Source organism: Paramormyrops kingsleyae, chromosome 1, assembly GCF_048594095.1.
Source record: "Paramormyrops kingsleyae isolate MSU_618 chromosome 1, PKINGS_0.4, whole genome shotgun sequence".
In the NCBI taxonomy this organism is placed as follows: domain Eukaryota; kingdom Metazoa; phylum Chordata; class Actinopteri; order Osteoglossiformes; family Mormyridae; genus Paramormyrops; species Paramormyrops kingsleyae.
In genome coordinates, this window is record NC_132797.1 from 21,643,146 (window position 1) to 21,660,000 (window position 16,855).

Here is a 16,855-nt window from a genome sequence, read left to right on the forward strand (position 1 = left end):
TGTTCTCTCTTTGTTGCTGAAGGTTTCCTCTCCAGTCTCCACATCACTGTCCTGGAAGGAGAAACTCGCTAAGGTGAAATGGAGTTACCAAAATGTGAGGAATGTGTGGGTGTGCCCTGAAATGGGTTGGTGCCCCATCCTGGGTTATTCTCTGCATTGCACCCATAGCTTCTGGGAAATGTTCCAGACTATGGACAAGCAGGTACAGAAGATATTTGGATGTACTTTCTTGACCCAAATGTATTAACTACTTGGTGCATTTTTAAAAAAATCCTTCTTAATTATCCATCCATTTTGAATGACTACAGAGTCAGACAGAGCGTATGTTGATTATTCTTATGCTGGTTATCCCCCACCAGCTCAACCATTGGCACTTGAATGCACGTCCTGCATGCCGTATTCCAGAACGTTCCATTGAATAAGCATCCCCAGTCCTGGCAGTTACCTGCTTCCTGCAGTATTTTGTCCTAAGGACGCAGGGATCATCGGGGAGAAAACCTGGCAGTATGAGTGGGACGGTTTGGTTCTATTTGATTGCATCTGTACCCGGTCGGATATTATGATAATGAAACCTGTTTTATTGGAACCCTTCAGCTTCATTGAGACACTTGCCTTCGAACAAACTACAAGTCAAGCACAATTTTACAGACAGAAAAATGAGTCACCGAATAGGTGAATTAAATCTATTATTTCATTTACACTCCAAAGACACCGCTGTCTTTACAACTGCCAGATAATATGACTGATGAGGCTAACGTGCCAAATTATATAGCAGTTTGGAACAATGCCTGCTTTTATGACTCTACTTTACTGCCCACTAACACGTGGGTATGGAACTTTTCCCATCATATTACCCCTTCCATAACCTCATTAAGATGCTTTTTTCCTGCACAGAGGTTGAAGGTTTATTGCCACTATCCTAAGGTTCTGATGTTTGTGCTCGATCCATTCACTATTATGATTACAGGGGATGGATACGGTGTATTTTTCCCCTAATGCTTTGCACGGGGCATTAGATGTAATGAGGATGAAAATCTGTGGCCATACTTGGAGGAAAGCCTGGATGATCACTGGGATATTACATTAGATTTGCGAAGTCGTGTTTCTGAACCACTTGGCTTTGCTGATTAAATTGGTAAATTATTATATGTTGTAACCACAAAGAGTATACTGTAATGTCACATGGAGGTTGGTTTTTGAAATCTGTTTATTATTTTGTGCAGAAATTTTATTAGAGCAATTACACATTTATCTGCAAAATCAATTATGCCCATAGCTGAAAAAAAAAACAGGTTTTGTAAGTAGGCCAAATTAGGAGCACTATACAGTTTGCTTCTGTCATTACTTATTAGATTATTTGAATCTTTCTGACAAACAAGACCTAAAAAAGGTCACACACATATATATATATATATATATAATGTGTGTGTGACCTTTTTTAGGTCTTGTTTGTCAGAAAGATTTTTTAGGTCGTTAGTCCCTACAAACTATCACTGACTTTAAGTTGTCTAACATAAAGAAAATTGAAATGTCCCAAGGAATTCTTACATTATTATGATTACTGTTATCATCTCTCTAGATTTGTTATTTCTAATTCTTTATCATTCTAAGCTGATCCCCCTATTTCCCACAGAATCAGCCAAGATACCTTTCTGGCAAAAGTGTACACTTAATTCTGAGTCTACTGATTCTTTGAGTTCACTAATGGGTGAGAGGGAAATGCAGGAGAGCTGGCACCAACGGATATAAGAATCGTATAATTGCAAATAGGGTCCAGCATGATAGCCTGGCCGACTTAATCAGTAATACCAGAACTGCCAATGACAATTGTTTACTAAGACTGCTCAAGCCCTGGTTTCAGCTGAAGGACTTGGACAGTGTTTCCAGGCTGTATTAGAAAGGACAGCAAATGCATTGTCACAGCTGCATAATCAGTTGACTCTTCCTGTTATTTTTAACTTTGGTTCTAGAACAAGACAGGCACTTTCAGTCCTCAACATCCTGAAATGGTCTTATCAATACAAATTACTTAGTATTTTGCAAACGAAACAAGATGATGCTATACAATCAGGACTTCAGGCGCTTCCCCCCCACCCCAAAGTTCAGGAACCTATAGTTCCTGGTTCTGAGTTAGTGGGCTGCCTTCACTAGGGACTTTTGTAGCTCTTGGCTACTTTCGTGTGTTGCTTTCACACCGCACAAAAGGAACTGGGATTTTATCTTAAATAATCATGGGGGACGAAAAAAATGCTCGCATGTTAGACTTCACACGTCATTTCATACAAAACTAAACCGCCACCCCAAAACAATGGAGGGTGTACAAGTCGATTTGTTAGTTTTTGTAGGCAACCGATCGCGATCAAAACGGAACACAGCATTTTCTTAATATTTTATTTGTAGTACCCACGGTGTTTATTATTCTTTGTTATTTCTGGCCAAATAATCGATCTTTCGTTTTCCACATAATAAACAACGACGTAATGTTATTCCGCTAATATAAACGCTGGTACGTTTAACTGCCGGTGTTCTGACGAGTAGAGCTACCTATCAAGACGTGCTATCGAGCCTTTATGCGCATGTGCAGTTCCACCGTTTTGGGATTAGGGTTTGGGTTTAGGGTTAGGGTTAAAGTAAGGATTTTAGGGGGTTAGGGTAAGAGTTACGGTTAGGGCTATCGATTAGCACTACATTAGCCTAACTCCACAAAGTAGCTCAACTCGACAGAACACCGGCGCCGTTTGACAGAAGTATATCGTTTATCCATCTAATCTTCAGACGCAGAAATTCAAGCAAAAAAGGTACTGCATTAAATGTAACTGAGGTACAAAAATAATTCCATCTGCTCATTTTTGCTTCTCTATTTCTATCGCTTTCCGCCAAATGTCCGCATAACATCCAAGTCAACCAGTAAGCAAGTTTATCGCCATGAACCCCGCTAGTAATTCGTGGTCGAACGAAAAGTACCTGTTCGGGATCAGGGACTCAGGCTGCTTTCACTGGCTAGTTAGCTATGGCAGAAACGACGAATATCATTGTTTAATATCAAGTTTACACATGCAAGGTTGCACATATACACACGCAACCGTTAACGACAATCACGGGCCATTCGTTACTGGAAGGTGTCCTCTCCTCCGCTATGTCGAAAGGTTTAATCCAACCTGGAGAACTGATCGGGGATCCAAAGTTATTCCAAGTTCCAGGCTCCGGAAACATAGTTCCAGTGGTGGGAAAACGCCTTTCGTGTTTGAGTGCAAATTCTGCATTTCTCAGTTGAGCACTGAAGCCTAATTCACATTCACACATCACATTATTTACAGAATTGGAGGTACGAGAGAGTAACACAAAGGCCTATGCCAAATAAGTTACCAGCATGCATCATGTTTCCCATTTAACTCATAAATACAGCTCTTTGTGAGACGAGAGCAGTTCAAAAGCAATGGACTTAACCAATTTAAAAAACATTTTCAGCCAAAACGATATAATTAATAACAGATAAGTAATAAATAAATTTTTGTATACTTAAAAATAATGCCTGTTTTAAAATAACTCCTAAATGCATACCTTAGAATAGATTGTTCATAGGAAAAGTGTAAAATATATAATCAAATAAAATAGTTAAGTATGATAATAAGTTTCAAGTACTTTGTTAAATTACCGCAGACTGTAGGGATATTTAGGCAAATATAAAAATACAACTTAAAACCACTCCATTGTGAATTGGAGGCATATTAATTACATAAATTCGCATGATATCTCGTCTTAGGCAAGTGCATGTTATACTGTCGATGTGGGTGGCCGGTTTTTAGTGTATGGTTAATCTAAATGTATATATATTATTATTTTTTAACTAAATAAAAAAGTTGGTTCGAATAAATTTCAGTCGTACTATTTTAAGCAGCTCCGCTGTTTTGCAGTGGACTTCAATCGCCATGCCATCCTCGATGGTAAAACAAGGAGAAATAAATGAGACGAGCTTCCCCACAGCTCCACCGGCTCCCCCGGGGAGGCAGCGAGCCAATCCGGCGCTGAGTGGCAGCACCTTACGGTCGTGAGCAGCACTTGATCTCACATTCAACCCCTTTCTTTCCCTTCTTCTCTTTTTTTTCTTTTTTTTTTTCCTTGGGAAACTCGCCACAGTTTCCTTATCATGCATACGCGCAGCTGATGCCATCCCCACAAAGCGGGGACCGCCCGGATCACCGGCAGCGCATCTTCTCGCATCTTCTCATGCGGTGCCATTACACTCTTCCCATGCGCTAAAGTGCCAGCGGGGACAATAACACGGGATTTTCCTCATCCCAAATCTGTAAGTATAACAAACGTAAGTATTGTTTTTAAACCTTTAAAACTATTGCATTTTCTTTCGGTCTGTTTATCTGAAAACTTTAACTTTGTCGTAAACGCAGCCTGTACACGTTCAATGAAATGAATATTAAAATGCAGTTATTTACATTTCTGTCATTCTGTTATGATTTTGTCGTGTCGGAGCAGATCAGATTTGTAATTGTGTGCTATTTTAGCTTTTCAGTAACTGATATTGTAGTCAATAGTGACGATCTTTAGCTAATAGCTAACAGCTAATCAATCTTTTATTTTCTTTTTAAGTTGTGAGTTAACTTTTCGCAAGTATAAGAGAGGGTTTGCGTACCAACTAAATTTACAATCTGTACGCTTTGTTTGGAAATTCCTGATGTCAAAGTCTGTTTAATAGGACTAGAAATAGAGTGAAATATTTCAAAGACATATATAAAACGTTGTTTTATAGAGTTATTTAAATCACTGGGATTTTTCCGTATTTAGAGCGCTACGCATCTCGCAGAGAGTTTATTTCATTTTCTCAGGTCAGTCGAAAGCTGCGGGGAAAGGTAACACTTGATTATTATGAACTGCTTAAAACAGCAAGAAATAATATTTCCAAGTCTTCCAAATGACACGTGTCATTTAAATATTGATTGATTACAGTGGGGAAAGATCCATTGTAGTTTATGCGCGAAATTATATTACGAATATGACTGCCATTTGTTTTTTTGCTGAAGTTTTTAGTCTTATATATAACAATTAAATATTCACCTAACAATAACCTATTGGTAAATAATGAATTAATTATTTTAAAATTACATTAAAATGATCTGTTTAAATAAATTTATGTTCATGTATTCATGTATTTTTTGGTTTTATTGTTCTATAAAACACTTATGTTGGTTTTGTAATTATTTTGTTAATCATCACTGTTATGTATCAACTTCTGTAAGTAAGATTTCTAAAGAGTACTTTAAGCGTTCCCTTACAGTTTTTCTCGATTGCTTTGACACATTTCATGAAACCTAAAATTCTCACAGTTACAAGAGTATTTCTCAAAACGTATATATTGTTTCACCCAAAACAATTATCTCATGTCTCAAAAGCAAATAACTTTGAATGAATTACTCAGTGCCGCTAAAATGTGAAGTACATTCAGCATCATTTTAACTGTGAGAGTGAAAATGCTTAGATATATTGTCACATTGTCAGAATGTCAGTGTAAGTATGTTCCGGAGCTCTAAAATTCTGAATGATAGTGATTTCCTATTTTCTCATTGTCACTGACTGATCATTCTTCTTTAACAAACTGATCCTTATCTATGTCAAAGACACCAGTTTCAACATTGCAAGGCTCTACATTTCAATATGTAAAGTTCAGTGGCAAAATAAAGTACTCACGTGTAGTTTTCAGATCTCAAGACATAGTACAATAGCAAAAAAAGGTCCCACAGCAATGTATAACACAAAATAGCAAAATGCCAATACAAGAACAACAAAATAGCAACAAAATCAGTTACTGTGGGAACCAAAGATACAGCAATGCAATATCACTGCAATTTATGGAATATATTTTTGAATCATTTTGACAGTTTGGTGAACTGTTTTGTATGTGGTGGCTTACATATATTGTTTTGGGTGTAAAATTATTACAAAAATATAACTACATAATCCATTTTGACCAGCAAGACTGAAGCAACTGAAAATTGTGCCAAATGATGACAATTGTACAATAACTTTTGCATTCATGTACTAAAACATTTGGATATTTGTGTGAAGCAATGAGAAATTATGTCCTGCTTTTAGAAGTGACATTATGGTGTGGGGATTACGCTTGTTGTTTTGCAAATGTTAATGGTCATTTGAGAAATGTGCCAAAGCAGTAGAGGAAAACTGTAAAAGGACTGTTGTGACACCAGTTGTTGTTCTTGATTTATATCACAATATATTTATTTACACATTTATTATTATTATTTATGATTATGAAACTGACACGTACATTTTTTAAGATACTTACCAGTTATACAAATGAATTTCAAGAACTAAATATTAAACTATTTTGTTCAGATTTAAAATTCCCATGACCTTTGGGTTCAAAATTTTGAACTTTTTAATCAAGAACATGATTTATGAATTTATTATGCAAAACAGACTTATACTGTTATGACTTAATTTATTTCTTTGAAAACCTGACTATAAATTACCGGTATGGTTATTATTAGAAATATCACTGTTTGTAAGCTGCATGCATACCTTTTTATGCTTTCAATATAATAATCATTTTAAATAATTATAATAATAATTAGAATTATAAATTATCATAGACTTATAAAGAATCATTTATAGAATTTCTGCAGTCCATAGTCTTCAGGGTTAACTGCAGTAGTCTGACAGAGATTAGCAAACTGAAAGTGAAACTCTCGCAGATTATCTGTTGTTTTTGGATTATTTTACTCTTTTCTGTCCTTTTCATGGGTATGTCAACCCTTCTTGTTACCTATTTGTCCTGTCTGAAGTAAGAAGTGAATTGAAAGTACTGTCCATTAAAGAACCCAAATCAATAGCTTGAGTTATTTTAATCAGGATTTGTATTCAGCATTGGCATTTAAAAGCACTGAGCAGTCAGAAGAAAACAGTTAACGCTGGTGGACAATTATTGAACAAGAGGTCATTGCCCTGCGTAGGCACAAGACATCTAGTAAACAAAGAATTAGCAATGATAGTTAAACAAAACACCAAAGTCAAACTTGGGACAGTGGATGAGGGAGGAACAGCTTTTTGAGTTTAACACAATTGCACAGCTGGGTATTTTACTGAAGAAATGTAGGTACTTTGCTCAAGAGTCCCAAATTAGCAAGATTCACAATTAGTCTGTGTACTTCACCACTGTGATAGCTGCTGTTTGTGAGACCCATAACAGGAGCAAGTTGAAGTTTGCTTTTGTGACGTTTCATTGTTTTAGCTATAAACAAACCAAATTGGTTATAAAATGATACTCCAAATTTGTATGTGATACTAGAACAATCCAGCCTGTACTAATTTAATAAAGCAGTTCTGCGTATACTATTGCACATATTGTATTTAGTTTGGCTGTTTACTCTAGTTAAGTCTGTATTGCCCATATGGCATGATTGTGTGCTCTGCACTAGACTAGCATCCCATCCAGTGTCCACCTCTTCGTGAGAATGGATCCTGTGCCAGGAAGTACAAGGTGCAAGCTAAGGGAACAGCCTGAAGGGGATGCTAGTCCTGGGCAGGGCACACACACACACACACACACACATGCACGCACATGTAGGGTAAACATATCCTTATGGGGACCGCTCATTCATTTCAATGGGAAAAATGCTAACGCTAACTATGACAACCTTAACCCCTACCCTGCCCTAACCATAACCATAAGTAACCAAACAAAATACAAGAGTTTTTGCATTTTTAGTTTTTTCATAGCAGTCACCGTTTTTTATAAAATAGAGTTTTCCCTTATGGGGACCAGGAAACCGGTCCCCATAAGGGAAAAAAAACGGATATTTATCACGTTATGGGGACATTGTGTCCCCATAAGGATAGGTAAACCCGCTCACACACACACACACACACACACACACACACACACCACCGGCAGTTTAGCAACACCAGTTCTCCTAAAGGCAGGTTTTTAGCATGTGGGGTGAAATCAAAGTGCCTGGAGAAAACCCAAGCAAGCACAGCGAGAATACACTCCAGACATACGGAACAGAGGGGTTTCGAACCCGCAGCTGTGGAATAATACCCACTGAGTCCTATATATACTGTATGGACACACACACATACATACATGAATTTTATGTATTTGTAAATCAACAAAAGGGGAAGTACTTCTCTTTCTGTAACTATACTATATGTATTAGAAGAAATGGAGAGAATTTGTGCAGCTGACAGACAGACAAACAGAAAGATAGATAGATAGATAGATAGATAGATAGATAGATAGATAGATAGATAGTCATTAGCAGAAGTTCTGAAGTTTCCTTGTGTAGTTTTGTAAATATCTTTTGTATATATTTATAACATGTATAATCTGCTATCACAGCTTCCAGCAAAACTTTGTGCGTCAAAGACATTTTGTACTGGTGTTTTTTGAGCTCATCAGATAGCTGAAAAATATGTTAGAAATTTCTCCATACCGACACCGTTTTGTCTCTATTACTTAGTTTAAGTTCAACTTCTCAAAATATCACAAACTTGGGAGGCATTCTTAATGAAGTAAACAAAGTAAACGATTAATCACTATTAATTTTCAGAGAAAATAACTTATTTGTAATAATGACAGACATTTGAAACTGCACTGAATTTAACTATATAACCATAATATTTATGTATACATATAATATAAATGTGTACTTATGTTTATATGTGTTTATATGCATCTATTATTTATTTGGTACCTCTATGTAGTACCGGATTGGACCCCCTTTTGTCTCCAGAACCACCACAAGGGTTGATATGTCTTTTCAGAGAAGCCTTTCTGCTCACCACTGTTGTACTGAGCTGTTATTTTTGCACTTGTGGCCTTCCTGTTAGCTTTAACGAGTCTGACCATTCTCCACTGGCCTCTCTCATTAACAAGGTGTTTTCAGCCACAGAACTGCCCCTGACTGGATTTTTTTTGTTTACCATGCCATTCCCTATAAACTCAAGACACTGTAATGTGCAGAAATCCCAGGAGGGTGGCTGTTTCTGAGATACGGGAACCACCACACAAGGCACCAGCAATCACACTACATTCAGAATTACTTTGATCTGTCTGCATGCTCTATATATTCACTTTCAGGCATGTGATTCAGTGTTTGGAGGAGCAGTTTTCGTGAATGAGCAGGTGTACCTAATAAAGTGGCCCTAATGTGTTTGTGTTTGAGTGTTTTATAATTCATTTCTCTTTGAAACAGGAGCTGGTGGTGTTTTCCCTTCATTACATGTAGTGCCTGTCAGCCATACTGTGCGCTCCATCTTTATTTGATCATTCAAGAAGTGCTTGTTTTGTCCTGCTAATCCAGTTCTGCACTACAAAGCCGCTGAAGAGTGAGGAAATTATTATAACACAAGACCACTCATTCTTTTTAGGCTTCTTTTTGTCCCCATCAGGGAATATCCTATATCAGCTCCATACCACCTAACACCAGAATCCAGATGTACTAAGCACAACCTAATCCATTTTCAATTAAGCAATATGCTTTTATTATACTCGAAAGTGAAAAGTAGGTGAAGACAGCAAACATATGCTGAACATTGTGCATTTTGCCTAATGTTCATACGATGTATTTTCATCCAACTCTTCAAATCCTTTATCATGTTTACAGTTTAAACCAGGGGTAATCGATTATTTTTCCCGGAGGTCCAGATTTCATCAGCTACACAAAGCCAAGATCCGTGCAGGGGTGGGGTCCCACTTGATAGATTTCACCGACATTACATTGTGTTTTTCGGTCCAGATACAGATTTAGGGAAACTAAACCAGTTCAGTAGTACAATGGGTTATAAGTCATTCTGACTTAGGTTATGATACCTTTCTAGGGTAATGAGTCCACATCAGGGAAGCAAATAGTTAATGTTTCCCAATGTTTTTGGCAGAAAATTACAGTGGTGACAATGGCAAAGACTATGTCAGTGTAGAAAAAGGAAATGGTAAACATTACATTTATATAGCAGATACTTATCCAAGGTTGCATACAGTTGTGAAAGCAGTGTCTGCCAGTCCCTAAAGCAATCAGGGTTAAAGACTGGTGACAAGGAATTGGAAATGGTAGTCTTCCAATCATGAGTTCACTCAATATGCTACTGAGGAACAGCCAAGAATACTTGTTTTTATGATGTGCTTGTGTTTATGATGCAGTTGGATCAATAACACCTGGAAATCAGATCACTAATGTTGCAATGCCGGAAAAGAAAATCCTAAACTGCAAATACATGATCACTGTTGGACCATGGAATGTGTGGAACATGAACCAGAGAGAACTAGATGTGGTAAAGATGTAAGTTAATCACTTACATGTTAACATCTTAGGCATTCGTGTTAAATGCACTGGACTAGGACAATTTCAGTCTGGCAAATACACCATTCAGTGGACAACAATAAAGAAATGGTGTCATTTTAATATTGGGGAAGGATATTGAAAAGACTGTAACTTGATACAGTGAATTAAAAGGTGACAGAACTTCTGATCTTCGTTGACCCTAAAAGTTCTCATGTCACACCTCTCCTTGTCACTATTCACTGGCTCCCTATTGGCGCTCACATCAAGTTCAAGTCCTTGGTGGTGGCTTACAGTTCCATAAATGGGCAGTCACCCTTCTTCATCAAAAGTTTCCTCAAGACCAATGTCCCAACTCACCCCCTTTGGTCAGAAAACCAACTCCACCTGGAGCGCCCTCCTCCACGTGAGAAGTGTCACTCCAGATGGTTCTCTTGTGTGGTTCCTCGGTTCCTTGATGATAGAATGAGCTGCCAAAGTACATCTGGTCATTTGACTCTCTCACCACCTTCAAGAATCAGCTTAAGACCCATTTGTTCCATGAATTCCTCTACTAGCCTGTTGCTTCTTTATGTTACCTGAATGTTCTTATGTTGCACTTCTTCTCATATTAGGTTCTTGCTTTGTTGTGTAGCTCCTGCTCCAATACTGCTTACAATTGTTCATTGGAAGCTCAGCCTAGCTGCACGTATACCTAGTTGACTCCTTGGAATGTATCTTTGCAATGTGCTATTTGCTTTGCTTGTATGTTGCTTTGGACAAAAGCATCAGCTAAATATGTAAAATGCAAATACGATGCTACAAAAGACCAAATAATATTAATTCAATATCATGTACACCCCTTCAGTATTACAGGCTTTGCAATGAACAATGAGAAATCAAAACGTTTAATGACCAGGGTAGGCTGAAATAGACAGAATCTGCCATCAATATATATTCCAGGTGATTATGGACTGTCAAACAGTCAGAAAAGAGAAGATACAATTGGCCTGTATGGACTTGGAAGCAAAAACAAAGCTGGAGACTAACTTAACTTATCAGCTTCTGCAAATCTACAGACTATTATATTCATTTCACTTCCAGATAATTCTATGAACTTAATATGGTGATAATCACCACACTTTGTAATAACTAGATGCCGTTCATGGAAATAAAACATGGTAATTGTTCTGAAGAACTCACTTCAAACAGGAACGATATGGCCTGGAGCAGATTGTGTGACAGAGACGTTCCAGGTGAAGCTAAAAAGGAACATCTTAATACTCATTCCCTTCAAGGAAAACATTAGAAATCTATTTGAGATGTTGGATGCCATTGATTAAGAACCAGAGAAATTGTGGATGGAATTCATACAAGTCATTCAAGAGGAATCCGCTAAAAATTTGACCAAAATTAAAGAGCCAAAGAAATCAATGTGGATGACAGAAGGCACAGTGGAAACTGAAAATGAAAATGAATAGCCTAAATCAAGAAAGATAATAAAAAAACTGCAGCTTCCAGGAAGAAAAAATGTCAGTATTATAACTTGTCAGTGAAGAATGAAATAAATATGGAAGAATGAGAGTCTTTTTTCCAAAATTTTGTAGAATTTAAAAGATCCTCCACCCTTAATTGTAGGACATCACAGGAAAAATAACTGACGTAAGAAGATCAAACACAGATGGAAAAAACACATTGAACACCTCTATAGTAAAGATATCAATAAGTAAGATATATTTAATAAGCTCAGACACATGGAAGAATGGAACTGTAGGTCAAATTAGCCCTGAGATCACTGCCAAACTGGCAAGTCACAAGGTTAGAAGGCATCTCAATAGAAATACAGTACCCCCTTCACATATGCGAGGGTGAGAGGTGTTAGATACCCTCAATTGTGAAAATTTGCAAATAATACTTGGGCACTTCTGACCATAACCCATAACAGTTGGGTAGCCTGAACGATAACATAATAAGTCTATTTCCTACCAATTTCTAAACAAACAGTACTGTACTGTACACTTTGCATGTCAGATTACTTTGTCGTTTTCTATCAAGATCTTTTATATAATATACAAAGCATCTAAATTATGGCCCTGTATGTACAAAGTTACTGCTATACACAATGAGAGCGCTCATTATTAAAAATGCAAAATTAATGGCATTGAAATTTTTAAAAGTTAACACGAGAAACAAGTTTACATGGTCGCAAAGACAGCTAACACAAGAGTAAGGCTGGCTGCTAAGACAAAGATGCGTGGTCTACACAAGCCAAGACTTTTAATATTAATATTAGTAATTTTTATGTTTTATATGATTTTATGTGATCCCAATCATTTTGAGTATTGTTTTCAGCTTAGGCATCATCTGTGAGTTTTTGCAATCTTTTGGCAAGCTCCCAAAATATTTACTGTTCATGGTCAACTCGGGAATAACCAAAATTGTGAATGTCAAATGTGTGAATTTGAAGGGGTTACTGTATTATAAGCAACTGAAAAAGAGTTGTTGAAATGTTGGCAAAATTATGCCAGTATATTTTGAAAACAACGTGATGGCTTGGAGATTGGAAGAGATCCGTTTGCATACCAATTTCAAATAAAGAAGATCTGGCAGGTTTTGCAAGCGATCATAAAATTATCCTTGTGCCAAATTCCAGTAATATTATGATAAAGGTCATTCAATGTAGCTGAGATATAGATCTGATATATAAGGAGGATTCAGAGTGGTGATGACTGCATATGTATAGTGGCAAATCTGAAGATGCTTAAAAAACCAAATGACAAGATGGCTTGAAATGTGAGGAAAACAAAGGATGATGGTGAAGGCATAGATGTTATAGATGACTTTTGAAAGAATTCAATTGTGGATACCAAATTGGTGAAACAACCATCTCTGATATACTGACGACATCACACTTATAGCAGACAGCTGAGAAAATCTGGCAACACTTGCAAGGAAAGTTAAAGAACAGAGTGAAAAGAATAATGAATTGTAATTTTCTGTGACTCTTGATGAAACTGACAATGAAGAAGCAGGACAGGAAAAGCATTGATATATTGTGAATTTTCAGAATGCCATGGACCACAAGGAAAATGAACAAGTAGATTATTCATCTAATTAAACTTTCACTTGAAGCACAAATGACCAAAGTGAAGCTTATTTTGGGCATCTTATGAGGAGACCCATGGAAAAGGCATAATGCTTGTAAAAGCTGAAGGTAAAAAGTGGAAGTGGACGTCCAGCAAAATGGATGAACTCAATTGTTGCAAAAGTGAAGATTCCTTTGGGAAGCATAAATGCCTGGACCGAAGACAGAAAATTTGCAATTAATAATCTCTATATGGTAGCCATGATTCAACATTCTACTTGGCAGTACCTAATAGTAATGGATATCATTTGCTTACTTCTTGCAGCATACACTGCAATCATATTATGCACTACACTGGTTAAAATTGGCCTGTGCCAACATTTATACTTAAAAGATAATCGCTGTAATCTTTTAACAATCAAATTAATGTTCTGTTGTTGACCATTTTTTCATCATGAGTCATATAAAACTCATCAAATACATTGCATAAGCCTATTATCACAAATATAGCCTGTTGTCATTTTGACTTGTTGCATGAGAAAGTTTTGCTGCCATGATACTAGGTAAACCACTATTTTGCACATTTATTTATTTGGAAAGTAACTGCAGAGTTTATATTCATTTGCACCATCTGTTTATTATAAATATTTATTATCATCACTTCTTTGCATTACTCAATAACATTCTAAGGAAAAAATTGACAAAAGCAGTAAGTAATTTATATTGCTCTTTAAATGTGCATATATTTGATGCAATTTGTTGTATTACAAGGATAAATTTCACCTAAAATTGTCTTAAAAATGTAACTGTCACATCACAAGGGAATTTGCCTTGTTCACCCAGATAGCTAACCATTGTCCTTTAATTCTTATCGAACAGAGAATGACAGCAAATCACAAAGCACAAGGCAAGGAACACCCTGAACTATTTATCCAACTTTTTCGAATGAGGATGTTTAATACGATGGATGAAATTTGATTTTGTTGAATTACAATAAAATGATCACAATGTACAGTGCTTGACGTGGGGACAAAACAGGTGCCAGTACTCTCCTTGTTATTCTGTATCAGTACATATGAAATATTCCCAGTACTCTGAAGAAAGAAAGAAAGAGGTGTCAGTACTGTACCTCGTACTGGTGAGTACCAGCCCACTTCAAGCACTGACAATGTAATTACAGACGCTCCTCTACTTCTGAATGAGATACGTTCCGAATGGCCGTTCGTAATTTGAAATGTTCGTAAGTCTTTATTCAACATAATTTTAAGGGTATACGCAAGTACAAAGAACTAGGATGCTGGGAGTACGCACGCTACACTGCTGCGCGGCGGGAGTAGCGGCCAGAAGTGATACTGCCTGGAATTGGCACACAGAAAAATAATTTGATGTCGCGGACAGGAAACGGGAGCCCAGTGAACACAATTTGGACTTATAGTCCTCAATTCGTTCGTATGTCTAAAAGTTCGTAATTTGAAAGTTCGTAAGAAGAGGAGCATCTGTATAAGGAAATGTGTTAACGTCAACATCTGGTAATACTTGCTGTATATTAAGTTATTCTAATTTAATGATATTACAATAATAATAGTCAGACAGACGGTCAAGATGGACACAGATAGATAGATAGATAGATAGATAGATAGATAGATAGATAAGGTAAATAAAGAATTCCACTTTCATGTCACTAAGTCTTATCTACATTTTCTTTACCAAGTAATAAGGCAGAGTGTATTGCTAGATCTGTACTGAATGCACATAAATCAATAACAGCATGATCAGGCCCTGGCTACATCTGACTTGATAGATTTTTTCAACTCTTCAATTTTCTCTAAAGTTCACTTGGGCATTGATCTGAATTTAAATGCAAATGCATGATGATAACGTTTGCTAAAATTTTATATGCTTGTGTTTGTCAGCATATTGCTGTGTATATCTGTAGACTTCATAATTTACAAGTGTTAAATACAAAATATTTGTCACACAAATGACCAGTAACCTCATTAAATGTGAAACACTTGGAGTAAATCAAGGGGTCCTGGATCAAATGCAAGTTGTTCATCTTGCTTATTCCAGAAACCTCAAAATATTGAAGCTTACTGTAACCAAAAATCATAGCGGAGCATTTTTTCATGCAATGAGTTATGATTCGTATCCAATATTATACCATTATTATGCCAGCCATTTACTTTATATAACATGATGTATATCATTTAACATTAATTATTTTTTCCTGTTATATTTAATTTATCATAGTAATGTGAAGTTTTGATTCACTACTACTAGCAATTTCTGATCTCTTCCTGGAAGACAGATTTATTAAATTAAAATTGTTTTCGAAAATGATTTAAATATAATGAGATATTGCCATCTGTCAGGTTCCACTGAATCTGGCATAACCTGTAATGAAAAAGAGTTTTCAGGAACAGAATAAAATTAATTAATTAACAATACAACATAATTAACATAATGCAGCATTTTTCTTACTCTAATGTTATTAAACTTTATGCTTTCTCAGACAGGAATCTACAGAAACAGACATTTCACTATTTTTGGTTATTACCATAAGCAATGTAGAGTATGCTGTGCAATTATTTTATTTTTTGAACTCATTTTTGTATGTAAAGGCAAACATGTTGTTGAAACTGATCTACACTCAGTGACCACTTTACTAGGTACCCCTGATCATTAACACGAACAGCCTAACCCTCAAAACATCTAATCATGTGGCTGTAAGCCTGTAACTGACATTCAGACATACAGACATTCGGTCACGGGGTTCAGCTCCTGTTCGCCTTTCAGAATGAGAAATATGCATGTGATTTTGAACATGGTGTGATTGCTGGTGCCATAAATGTTCATTCCAGCATCTCAGTAACAGTCACTTCCCTGGATTTTCCATACACTAGTGTCTAGAAAATGATGCAATAAAAAAATCCAGTCCGTGTCAGTTCTGTACCTTGTCAATGGGGGAGGTCAGAGGAGAATGGCCAGACTCGTTAAAGCTAACAGGAAGGCCACTAGTGCAAAAATATCACCTCAGTACAACAGTGGTGAGCAGAAAGACACATCTGAATGCACAGCTCATCAACCATCTAAGCTGTTCAGGAAGCAGAAAGGAGTCCTACCTGGTACTACGTAGATATACCTGTAAAACATTATATAATAAAGTAGCCACAAAGAATATATTTTCCGTTTTTGTCGTTTTTTTACTTTTAGCATTTTTTTTGAGGATTTGTTTTTTTCTGCAAGGAAACATTTCATTGAATTCCTTGTAGCAAGATTAAGTAGTGCATTTTCAGTACTGTGAGTGCTAATGTACTGCCTCATTCATATTACTTTATAAATGGCTATTATGGTTTCAGAATAAGAGATTTTGGGAAAAAAAAAGTCCTCAAATCTTATTGCTTTCCAAAGCTGTGCTAAGCCAAGTTTTTCTCTTGGCAGGTACCTGACTGAAAATGACCCGACAGTAAGCAGTTTCCGT

At 36.6% G+C, this 16,855-nt stretch overlaps 1 protein-coding gene across 2 annotated transcripts in view; it reads left to right on the forward strand.

The window, feature by feature from the left end:
• The first annotated feature begins 2,605 nt into the window (after window positions 1-2,605).
• Window positions 2,606-16,855, forward strand: part of rnf220b (ring finger protein 220b) — a 106,582-nt gene continuing 92,332 nt past the window's right edge. The window contains exons 1-3 of one of the 2 annotated variants that reach the window (XM_023807396.2): window positions 2,606-2,798; window positions 4,138-4,321; window positions 16,816-16,855. The exon at window positions 16,816-16,855 is cut by the window's right edge and continues 755 nt beyond it. The gene's annotated coding sequence lies outside the window, so the exon portion shown is untranslated. The remainder of the gene's footprint in view (window positions 2,799-4,137; window positions 4,322-16,815) is intronic. The other variant, XM_023807395.2, reaches the window with a different exon arrangement.